Genomic DNA, 11,380 nt, shown 5'->3' with positions numbered 1-11,380 from the left:
CCGGGTGACACATGCGACTGGCCCCCCCCCCCCCAGGTTCCGGTACAAGCGCACTCTCCCCACGTTCAGGTAAATGTGGAACTTTTCCCCCCTCAAAAGTCGAGCTGGCGCTGGAGGCATCACTACGCGGGGTAGGAGCTGCGGGACCGCCAGGCGCCCACCTGCGGCCACTCCGGCTCGCCCGCGCCCTCCTGTCCCGGGCCAGCGGAGCGTGGAGTGAGAAGCACACGTTAAAAGAATGTGCCAAAAGGCAAGTCGCTGTTTCCGCCCGGTTTCGAACCGGGGACCTTTCGCGTGTGAGGCGAACGTGATAACCGCTACACTACGGAAACGCGCTGCCCGGCCTGCCTCCGCGCTGGTGTTCTGCGGTGCTCCCGTCACCGACGGAGCCAGCGGGCGACCCGCGTAGGGAAGTAGGGCAGGATGGCGCTGGAATTAGAAGAAACCCAGTTCTTCTCTCGCTCCACAGAAAGACCCAAACGCCAGCGAGTAGGGCGTAGTCTGGATCCCAGTCTCTCTCCCTCCCTCTCTGTCATATAAATAAAACATTTTTTAAGGATGGGGCCTCATATTTTAGCGACTTGTCTTGGACGCTGGCCCTCCCACCCCCCGCCCCACGTAGGCCATGTCAGGTTCCTACCAGCGAGGGGGCCACGAACTGGCCGCGCGTCCCGGCGAAGCGCGGCCCGGGGGCTGCTGGGACGTTCGGGCCGAGTAGACCTGGCGTTGGTCTTTTACTCCTCGGCGCCCCCTGGGGGTGCGGAGAAGGAAGGAGCAAAAGGAACTCGTACACCCCGAGCCAGCCAGGAGTCGAACCTGGAATCTTCTGATCCGTAGTCAGACGCGTTATCCATTGCGCCACTGGCCCGCACGTGCTGACTCCCTCGGCCGCGCCCCTTCCTAAAAGCAAGGCCGCGGTCTGGCTGCTGCCGAGGGCTGCGCCCGCCAACAGTCCAGGCTCGCAGCGCCTGGTCGCCGGCCCCTCTTGCCGCCACCCTAGAGGGGCCGCGAGACGCGAGCCGCGTCCATTCTGCCCACCGTCCTTCCACCCGTGCATTCCATTCAACCGACGCGGCGGCTCCGGGCCTCAGGTGGAGCCTAGAGGAAAACCTGCCACCTGCGCCCCGGGGAAACGGTGCGGTGGGGACGGACCGCACAGCGCCAGGCGGGAAGGGAGCGCGGAGCCTGGGGAGACCCGGGAACACGACGGGGCCGGGAAACCCGAGTCCGCGTCGGCGGCCTGATTCGACCTTTTTTTTTTTGTCTCTTTATAGGTCATTAAAGTTTTCTTTTTCAAAGTTCCCTAAGCAGAACTGAGCTGCGCCCTCTCCCTGCGTAGTGCTCGGGGCCGCCACCTCTGCCCGCGCGGAGGCCTTCAGCGGACAGCGCCTCCGGTGCAGGGTCCAGTCCTCCCGTGGGTCTGAGAAGGGATCCATCCCCGGCCCAGGGAGCGCCGTAGGGGAGCGGAGGCCACCAAGCAGGACAGGCTCTGCCTCCAGTTCCTGCGTCTCAGCCACCCCCGGAAACGCCTTGGGCGCCCTTTCTGCATCAGCTCGGGGTGGACCTGCTCTTGGACCCGCCGCTCGGCAGGTTCTGTTCGCAGACCCCGGGGCAGTTCGGTGACGTGGGACTGCAGCTTGGAACAATACCTTTAAAACACAAAGGAAAAAAGGGTACACATACACCATTTCAGGAGGAACCAGCTATGTTGAAATGTCATCAACATATTTTAGGTTACTCCATGATGCTGTGCTCCTTGATTGAGGTACTAGAGGTAAATCTCTAGCCCACGTGCGGGAGGTCTGATAAATACTTAATTTAAAAGCAGTGTTGACGATAAGTGATGTTTTAAGAAGCTTGCAACAACTGTATTTTGGTGTGAAAATGCTTGTGTTTTCCATGAGGGCTGAAACACAACTATGGTTTGTTTTCTACATCCATAATGGAAGAAAACATGCAATTTCAGTAACGAGTTATTCAAAATAAATATTTATTTTCTTATCCAACTTCACAGTGGTCTCCCCTTTAAAATCAAGAGATTTTTATTCTGAAGAGGGGCTTGGGAACATGGAGAACAGTGCTCCAAAGACAGCAAACTGGTTGCCCGGGATCCTCTTTTACCTCCTTACGGACCTAGCATGGGAGGCAGGGTCCAGGACATCTCTGAAAGTCAGAGGTCCCATCCTGTATCTCCAAAATGGCCTTACTCCAGCTGGCTGGAGGATCTGTCCACACTTTTCTCAGTGTTTGTCCATGGAAACCTCCTTTTGTTTTGCAGATTTTGAGGGTCTTTCTCAAATTTCCCAGCCAGGTCCACAGCAAGGTATGGTTTCACCTTCTTCTTCTCCAGCGTATTCTTTTTTGACAGTTCCAACTCCAAATTTCAGACTTTCAGTCTTTTCTTTAGTGATTGTGTAAGTCAGAAAAACAGTCTGGAAGAAAACAGAACCAGTAGGAGATTAAATCCATGAACACATATACTGTATTAAGTACATACACGCATATTGGTAGGAATTGGCTTACATGCTCCGCCAGTCTGACACACAGAAGGTCAACAGGCTGGAAACACCCAGACAGAAGCTGATGCTGTAGCCTTGAAACAGAATTTCTTTTTCCTCAGAAAAGCCTACTTTGTTCTTAAAGTCTTTCAACTAAATAGGTGAGGCCTACCTACATTACTGAGAATAATCCCCTTTATTTAAAGTACTTGATTTTAATTGTTAACCACATTTACAAAACACCTTCAGAGAAACATCTGGATCAGTGTTTATGGCCTAATCAAGTTGACACATAAACTAGCACAGTGGTGGACTCTCCTCTATGCTCCCTGTCCTGTTATTTCTGATTTGCTCCCAGGTGTCCAACAGGCAGCACTGTTTGCCCCTGCTGTTTCTTGACCTCACTGTGCGCAACCTGTGACACAGGGCCTGCACCTATCCAGTGTCATGTGTGGAGCAGAGCCTATGTGAGGTTTTCATGGTCCTTCCTGGTCAGTGGAACCTGAATGGAAGGTCGGGCTCACACCCAAATTTTTGTAAAAGGATCACTCGGACTCAGTTTTCTTCCAAGACTTAGCTCTGGAGTTTAAACAACTTAATTTGGCTCCTTAAAGTCTTCAGCTGTCGGTCAGAGGAAAACCCAAACCACATTCTATTTGCCGGTGCTGTCTGGTGGCCTGCCACGGCTGGTCAAAGGTGTGGCTGTGCTGTCATCGCCCTGTTCCTGACCGAATACGATGCAAGCCCCCTAATGTCCGATGGTCATCATAAACTGCTAAACACCTAGGTGCGCCTCTCTTCACCATGCTGTTAGTGGACCCTCATGCCGCAGTCCGGCTGCAGCAAAAATAATCGGGGGGGTGACGAATAACTTGTGTACGTTGATACAGCAGGAGTAGGAGCCCTTTATTGCAGGACAGGAGCAGTATTTATACATTCCACACAGCTTATCTAATTAGCATAAACTAGATACATCATTCAACCAATCAGGAATCTCTACACCTAATGGCTCGGTTTTGTTACTTCTCAAACCACTCCCTCTGACATTTTGCCAGGCACCATCCAGACTTGTTTAGGAACTTTAACATTCCCCTGGCAAAATGCCAGGTGTTATTTTGACTTGTTTACAGACTCTAACATTTCCCCCTTTTGTTTAATTTAAATAACGACCATAGTGGTTTTTACAGAAACACCATAAATAACCTGCTACAAACAGAAAGGGAGGATACAAAATGCCACAATACCAAGCCAATTGATGGCTCCATGCAAGAAGCCCTTGGAAAAATTATACCAGCAATGACACTGTTAGCAAAGATACCGAGTTACAATTTGTTGTAGATTACAGTTTGTTGTCTCAGTCCAGGTAAAGCAGTGTCTCAATAGATTAACTCACAGTCCAGGTAAATCACAGTCCAGGTAAGTTCTGCAGGCAGCTAGCTTAAATCACAGTCCAGGTAAGTTCTGCAGGCAGCTAGCTTGATCCGAAGTCTCGTCTGTTTCTCAGCCGAAGTCTCGTCCGGTTTTCAGCAACACTGGAAATTCTTCCACCTTGGTCTTTACCGGCACTGGGACGAAGGCAGGAACTCCGGATGGCTAAAGAAAATCCTGTAGCATTCTACTAAGAAAACAACCTTCTGAACAATTTAGTACATTATCTCAAGGTTTTTTTGCATTTGAAATAAGCATTAATAGTGCTCATTACTCATCAGCTTCCAGGTGTGGGAGAACCATTGTAGCTTAGTTATTGGCATTGAAAATGACCAAACATCAGGGACACCAGTAGCGTCTTCTGCTGGCTGTAGTGCCTGGGCAGCCCCAGATGGCCCTGGGGAGTGTCCCGGACTCAAACTGCTACTGGGCACAGGGAGCAAGAGCCTGCGAGACTGTGCCTCCAGGTCAGGTCTAGATTTGGGCTCGCGGCAGTGGAAGAGCCAGCTCCCCGGCCAGGAGGCGGGGAAGAGCCAGTTGCCGCCGCCTCTTGGAAAATCCTTGCTGCGCTGTGACCGGCTTGCACACTTGGCAGCCGCCTCTCCGCTTCACGCACCCTCCGGTAAGGAAAAGTATTTAGTAATAGCCTTTTGTTGCAACTTTTTTCCTGATAATCCTTCCTCCTCTGATAATCTTTCTTCTTCTGAACTTTCTTTTTCTTTCTGACTAGAGTTCCTGGGCTCTTATCAACACATGCCCTAACTATTCTTGGTTCCACTGGGGTGCCTTCTTCCCTTAGTAATTTACTTCTCACCCCTTCCATATTTTCATCACAAAGACAATACAATACACTGAGACAAAACAAGACACAAACATACTGTATCAATCTTCTCCATTTTCTTGAAATGACCATTTTTCCTCTCGCCCTATCTGCCTAGGGACGAGCAGATTGCCCCCGTCCTATCTATGGACGGGCAGCTTTTTTTCGTCACTTACCCCCGAGTGTCCCGGGGCTCCCCGTAACGGGCCACCATCTGCCGCAGCCTGGCTGGCTGCAGCAAAATAACCGGGGGATGACAAATAACTTGTGTAGATTGATACAGCAGGAGTAGGAGCCGTTTATTGCAGGACAGGAGCAGTATTTATACATTCCACACAGCTTATCTAATTAGCATAAACTAGATACATCAGTCAACCAATCAGGAATCTCCACACTTAATGGCTCGGTTTTGTTACTTCTCAAACCACTCCCTCTGACATTTTGCCAGGCACCATCCAGACTTGTTTACGAACTCTAACATTCCCCTGGCAAAATGCCAGGTGTTATTTTGACTTGTTTACAGACTCTAACACCCTCAGCCATCCAAGGTGTCGGTGGACCCTCAGTCCTTCCGTGAAGTCGGTGGACCCTCAGTCCTTCCATGAAGTCAGTGGACCTTCAGTCCTTCCGTGAAGACAAGGAATCTGGGGAAGGGCCGGGAGCCTCGGGCGTGGAAGCTGCGCCCAGCGTCCGCTCCCACTCACCGCCGGCCCAGCGCGGCCTCCCCTCGGGAAGCCACCCCGGGGCCGCTGCGAGGGCCGAGCTGTGGGCGCCTCGCGGAGCGGCCCGAGCTGGACGCCCGGGAGGCCTTCCATGGACCGAGAGCCGGGAGGACGTGGGCGGGCAGCAGCGCTCAGCGCCCACGACCAGGGCCGCGCGGAGTCGTCGCGGGTCCTCAGCTCCCACCTGGTCGGGTCAGTTGCCCGCTCGGCGCTGGGTGAGTGGACCTAGCCGGCTCCTGACCTCGCGGAGGGCGCGAGGGGAGGCAGGGTCTTCAGCCCAGGGACGAAGGCCGAGCCCCGGTGGCGGCGGAGGCCAGGTCCACGCTGGGTCCGGCGGGTCCGGGCGGCTCCGGGACCTAGGAAGCGGGAAACGCTGCAGGAGCGAGAGCCTCCCTTTTCCCTCTCAATCTGGAGCGCGGAGGGCGTGCTGGCTCCGTGGCTTAGCTGGTTAAAGCGCCTGTCTAGTAAACAGGAGATCCTGGGTTCGAATCCCAGCGGGGCCTCTCCTTTTGCGCTGTTCTCGCCTTCAGAAACCAGGGCGATGGACCTGCTGTAAGTTCCTGCACCTCGTTTCCCACCCACCCAAGTGTTTTGTGTGGATCTGGGGGTGGTCTCTAGTTTTTACCAAAAGAAAAGAGGCAAAGTGAATTTGTTGTTTTTGTTTTAGAACCATTTTCTGCGTTTCTGGGCTTTACAACACTTTTATTCCACATATGATTTCTATTTAGCAAATACAAAAGGAAGCAGGGAAAGCAGAAAGGAAAGCCGCCAAATTTAATCTACGAGCGACATGGTAACCTCTGATTATTCTAGTTGCATTCCTGGGGAATTCCCAGACTGGGGCACTCATCATCTGCAAAAAAATGTTATTTAGAAAAGTCAACCTTTGCAATGACCGGTATGTCTACTGCTGAGGTCGCTGCAGCTGTGACAACCCATAGCAGCCCTAAACACGCTGAGAGTACTCATTTTGGAAGGTTGTACTGTGTCCTGAATTTCCTGAATAGGAAAAATCAAAGCGAAAACGAATACTTGTCACTGTGACTTTAGAAAAGCAAGAGAAGCATCCACTTGATTGTCTATCACAGAGCCACACACACACCCCAGAGGGGGCAGATACGAAGGAGGCCTAGTACGGAGGCCCCTCCTCCAGATGAGAGGGGGGGGGGGGGGGAGGAAAAGAAGTCGGTTTGACTCTTAACAGTGACTCTTCACAAGAAGCACACGACAGAAATGGAAGTTCACTGAGAAAGTGGGCAGCCCTCTGCTCCTCTGCCAAGGGCCAGCCCCCAACACCTGGCAAAGGAAGTTGCACTACCCTGGCTTTTGCCTTCAGAGCACGTTTTTTATGTGGATTATCAAGGATTGAGATATAATCGCCTGTCCAATCTGTGGAAACAAAGTGTCTCAAGGCTTTAGGAATAATTCAGGAAGCAACTTTACTTTTGGGGAGAATTTCTGCTCCCACCCTGCAGCTTAATTTCCACTTTTCCTTGTAAGCATCAGGCCACAGTGGAAAGGCAGACTCTCTCTTTTTTTTTTTTTTTTAAAGAGAGAGGGAGAGAGAGAGAGAGAGGTAGAGAGAGAGAATTTTTTAATACTTATTTTTTAGTTTTCGGCAGACACATCGAACCCGGGCCGCACGCATGCCAGGGGAGCGCGCTACCGCTTGAGCCACATCCCCAGCCCCCAGACTCTCTTTTTTTAATGGAAAGCATGTTTATTTTTATGTGGTGCTAAGGGATCAAACTCAGTGCCTGGCGAGCACTCTGCCACTGAGATACAGCCCCAGAATCTCTTTTTCACTAAGTCTTTCTTCTGCTTATGAAATCCTTTATTCCAGACTCAGGCCTCAGACCCCCCTCAAATAAGGACACAGGTCACTGATGCAGATATCAAACTACACCATGGCTTTGCCTTGTCACCAAGCCCGCCTTTGTTCCACCCCCTGATACTTCGGGCTTGTGGAAATAAATTTCTTGTCATACCCATCAAAAAGAGAGCTGTTAGAGTCTGTAAATAAGTCAAAATAACACCTGGCATTTTGTCAGGGGAATGTTAAAGTTCGTAAACAAGTCTGGATGGTGCCTGGCAAAATGCCAGAGGGAGTGGTTTGAAAAGTAACAAAAGCGAGCCATTAGGTGTGGAGATTCCTTATTGGTTGACTGATGTATCTAGTTTATGCTAATTAGATAAGCTGTGTGGAATGTATAAATACTGCTCCTGTCCTGCAATAAACGGCTCCTACTCCTGCTGTATCAAGTACACAAGTTATTCGTCACCCCCCCGGTTATTTTGCTGCNCATCGATACAGCAGGAGTGGAAGCCATTTATTGTAGGACAACAGAGGTATTTATACATTTTTCACAGCTTATCTTAATTAGCATAAACTAGATACATCAGTCAACCAATAAGGAATCTCCACACTTAATGGCTCGCTGGCCTTACTTCACAAACCGCTCCCTCTGGCAAAATGCCAGGCGCCATCCTGACTTGTTTACAGACTCTAACAGTCTCTGCCATTGAGGTAGTGGTACTGGCTACAGAAGTTACAGAATATTCCAGCTGAGGTGTCTTACTCTCTTTCCCAAAAGCCCATAAGTCTTCCTGACTCTTCAAACATTGATAAACCATGAAAGCGATTCGTGTGCAGAAGTGTCGAGGGTTTGCAATCAGATGCCTGTTTATCCACTCAGCTGCTACTTGTTGAGGGCCTGTTAAGGGACGGGCACCATGTTCCTCACACATGGGTTATGAGTTCTGTCCTAAGGAGGCTGGTGTGGGGATCAGAGAACTCAATGTTGATTGTAGGAGAGTGGGATATGATGCCACTCAGAGTACAGGGACTTTCCAAATGCATAAACTGCATTTGGACACTTAATATAAACTGGATAGAGGTGGAAGGAGGTGGGGAAGACTTCATGGAAGAAAATACAACCAAACTGAGCCATGAAAGAGATGCAGAACTTAGCAGGGCAAGAAAGTAGGCTGTGGAGGGGTGGAATAGATGCTGTGGCAAGAAGCCACGGAGTACAGCTAAGTGGATGTCCAGTTCAGGTGAGTGGAGGTCGTTAGGAAGGGATGTGCTCAAGTCTCCCAACTTTTCATTGTCTGGAGATGACCACAGGCCCTTAGGCATCTGCCGCAGTCTGGCTGGGCACAAAATCACGAGCCACTCAAGCAGGAACAAAGTTTATTTTTTGAAACTGCCGCCAATGTCCGGTACCCACCGGGCAGATTTTTTCCACCCACGCGGCCTCCTCCCAACCGGCAGAGAGAGCTCCTCCCCCGGAACTCCCTCCTACTGTACTTCCCCAACCAATGGGAACTCTCCAGGAGTCCCGTAGCCGGCCTAGGTGAACAGCAGGAGTCCAATATCCATATGAATGCAAATCTTAACATAATCATATCATCTCAATGGCTAGCTGGCGTCACCTTTCGACCAAAAATGCCATGCATCATATACTTGGCTCTTAGCAGGCATCCTCACCTGCAGTCAGATAGATTTGACAGTTGGTAAGTGCCAAGTGTTTCATGCTTTCCTTTAAAAAGACCATGCATTACCAGAGCACTGCAGATGGCATCTGAATTTACAGCTTGTGGTTGACAGGGCCCTGAGCTGGGCTGCTGAGGTTCTGCTATGGCAGATGGAGCTAGAAGGCACCCGGTGCCCTACCCTGTCCTGGGCAGCAACTTTCATCTCTTTGCTCTGCATCTGCCACTGTACCAGCTGGTCTCCTCCTCGGGGCTGTTCCTGTGCTGTGTACAGGCCTGGCCAACAGCAGTGTGAGGTTTAATTTCACGCCAGGTTGAAGGGTACCAGGGTCCCCAGATTAAACATTGTTTCAGGGTTTATCTGTGAGGATTTTCCAGATGGGATTAGCATTTGAATCAGTGGCCTCAATAAACTAGATCGCCCTCCCCCAACCCGCTGTTGCTGTTCCGGGCTTCATCCAGTCTCTGGGGAGCCTGAATAGAATAAAAGCCTGCCCCTCTCCATGCCCTCACCCACCTCGTCTCCATCCCTTCCTGCCTCTCTTCCCCGGTTCTCAGGCCTTCCCACAGGAACTCAGCTATGTCACCTGCCTTCTTAGTCCCAGCTTGCAGAGGGCAAATCCTGGACCTTCTCACTCCCCCATACCCGTGAGAGCCAGTTCTTTATAGGACATCTCTCCCCATCTCCGTCTCTCAACAGATGATAGATATTGGTTCTGTTTCTTTGGCAGGTTCTAATACAAAAGAGTACTTCATTTATGACAAAATAAAATTACCGTTTCTCAGGCATTTATATTTGGCTGGCATTTGTACAAGCACTTTACATGTACTAATTCAGGCAATCCTCACAGCACATTTATGAGGCAAGGTTCAATTATGTTCTCCATGTTAAAGAGGAGGGCACCTAACGCAAGGGTGAAGAGTCACTTGCCTGGGAGACTGTGAAGTGGCAGAGCCTCTGGCTGAGCCCAGCAGCCTGAATTGGATTGGACCCAGGGGCTGCCCTCATCCTCTAAGTGCTTCTCGGTATCACCCTGGGGGTTCATTTCCTCCTTTCTCTTATGTTGACAAGGCCAAAGTGGAGACTCAGAATCCCATTCGTTCAACCAGAATGTTGGTGTGGGCAGAAATGGAGTGACTGGTGTCCAGTCAGGTGACAAGGGGAAATCTCCATTCCTTTGTTCTTTTCCTGTCTGGTTGATGACAATCTAAAACATACCAATTCACTTTTCTTTCAGTGTATGGATCTGAATTTGAGGAATTCCAGAAAAAAAAAAAAAGGAGAGGACAGGCCAATTTTGAATATTAATGATCATAAAACAGATTCACCATATATTTAGCCTATGAAACCTGGTAGTAGATTAAATTTTCTTTTCTTTCTTTCTTTTTTTTTTTTTGGTGTTGAGGATTGAACCCAGGGGTGCTCTACCATTGAGTTACATCCTACATCCACAGCCCTTTTTATTTTTAGATAGGGTCTCACTAACTTGCTTAGGACCTGCTAGGATGCTGAGGCTGCTCTCAAATTTGCAATCCTCCTGCTTTGGCCTCCTGGTTAAATTTCCTTTGGAAAAGGGAAGAGTGAAGAGAAATTCCAGTCCCTTGAGGTTTTTGATTAATTGGGGCTTTGCAATAAGTTCAAAATAGGAACAATGAATATGCATGTTTGTAATTGTAGCTATTAATGTTTAAGATGAGCAAGTTGGATGTCAGAAATTTGAATTTGGGGGATATTTCTGGAGACTTCACTAAATATGAGCTGCATATTTAAAGCATGCCCCTTGGGTCCTGTTCCTGATAGCTATCAGAAAAGGCACATACTTCCAGGGGCAGGATCCTATATACTTATTTGGCGGAAAGCTGCTCTCCCTTTAATAGACGGTTAGAAATCCTGCTACAAAGTTGTTTTTCTTTTTGTTTCAGATAAGGCTCCTTGGAGAAACTCATGAGGACTAAACTCTATGCTCAGGAATGTCCCCCCTCCCCTTCTTTCATGTGGGCTTACGATCTTGAACTGAGTTTGCCCACCTTTTTGTGAGGCAAACCTCTATATGAGACGAGGAATCTTACCTATATGAATATCTAGAGGTTTCCCCAATGAAAGTCCCTCACTTTCTTTGTGCGGAGAAAGCACTACTTTGCAAATTATCTCGAACCCTCTACTTACTTGCTGCAAATAATACGCCCCTCCAAGCTTTTATCTCCTTTTTGGCTTATGGGCTTTTCACTCATGGCTCTTGGCCATATTCTGAAATTGGTGTAAAATTAGTGGATTGTCAAACTCTTTTGACTTGCAATTTGTTCCTGCCATATCTCAAATTCTTGCACAGCTTGGTAATGGAATGCATAGGAAGATGTGCTCTATAGTGGCTACACCTGAGACCCAACCTGTGAGCCATGGGGGCGGGGGGGGGGGG

The 11,380-nt window shown here is 49.6% G+C and overlaps 1 long non-coding RNA gene and 3 other non-coding genes across 5 annotated transcripts in view; 1 reads left to right on the top strand and 3 right to left on the bottom strand.

Moving 5' to 3' along the window:
* Positions 1–976, bottom strand: part of LOC107149436 — a 4,990-nt gene extending 4,014 nt beyond the window's left edge. The window contains exon 1 of one of the 2 annotated variants that reach the window (XR_001504401.2): positions 641–976. This is a non-coding gene — a long non-coding RNA (uncharacterized LOC107149436). Of the gene's footprint in view, positions 1–161; positions 507–640 lie in introns of those variants that run through there. The other variant, XR_007346297.1, reaches the window with a different exon arrangement.
* On the bottom strand, positions 260–332 carry Trnav-cac. The gene has a single exon. It is a non-coding gene; the product is annotated as a tRNA-Val (tRNA).
* On the bottom strand, positions 796–868 carry Trnar-acg. Its single transcript has one exon. It is a non-coding gene; the product is annotated as a tRNA-Arg (tRNA).
* A 4,921-nt stretch (positions 977–5,897) lies between the features above and the next one.
* Positions 5,898–5,971, top strand: Trnat-agu. The gene has a single exon. It is a non-coding gene; the product is annotated as a tRNA-Thr (tRNA).
* Positions 5,972–11,380: the final 5,409 nt, after the last annotated feature.

This window comes from Marmota marmota, unplaced genomic scaffold (genome assembly GCF_001458135.2).
Source record: "Marmota marmota marmota unplaced genomic scaffold, marMar, whole genome shotgun sequence".
Classification (NCBI taxonomy): Eukaryota; Metazoa; Chordata; class Mammalia; order Rodentia; family Sciuridae; genus Marmota; species Marmota marmota.
Note: the sequence above shows the minus strand (reverse complement) of the source record. Positions and strands in the feature narration are given on the sequence as shown.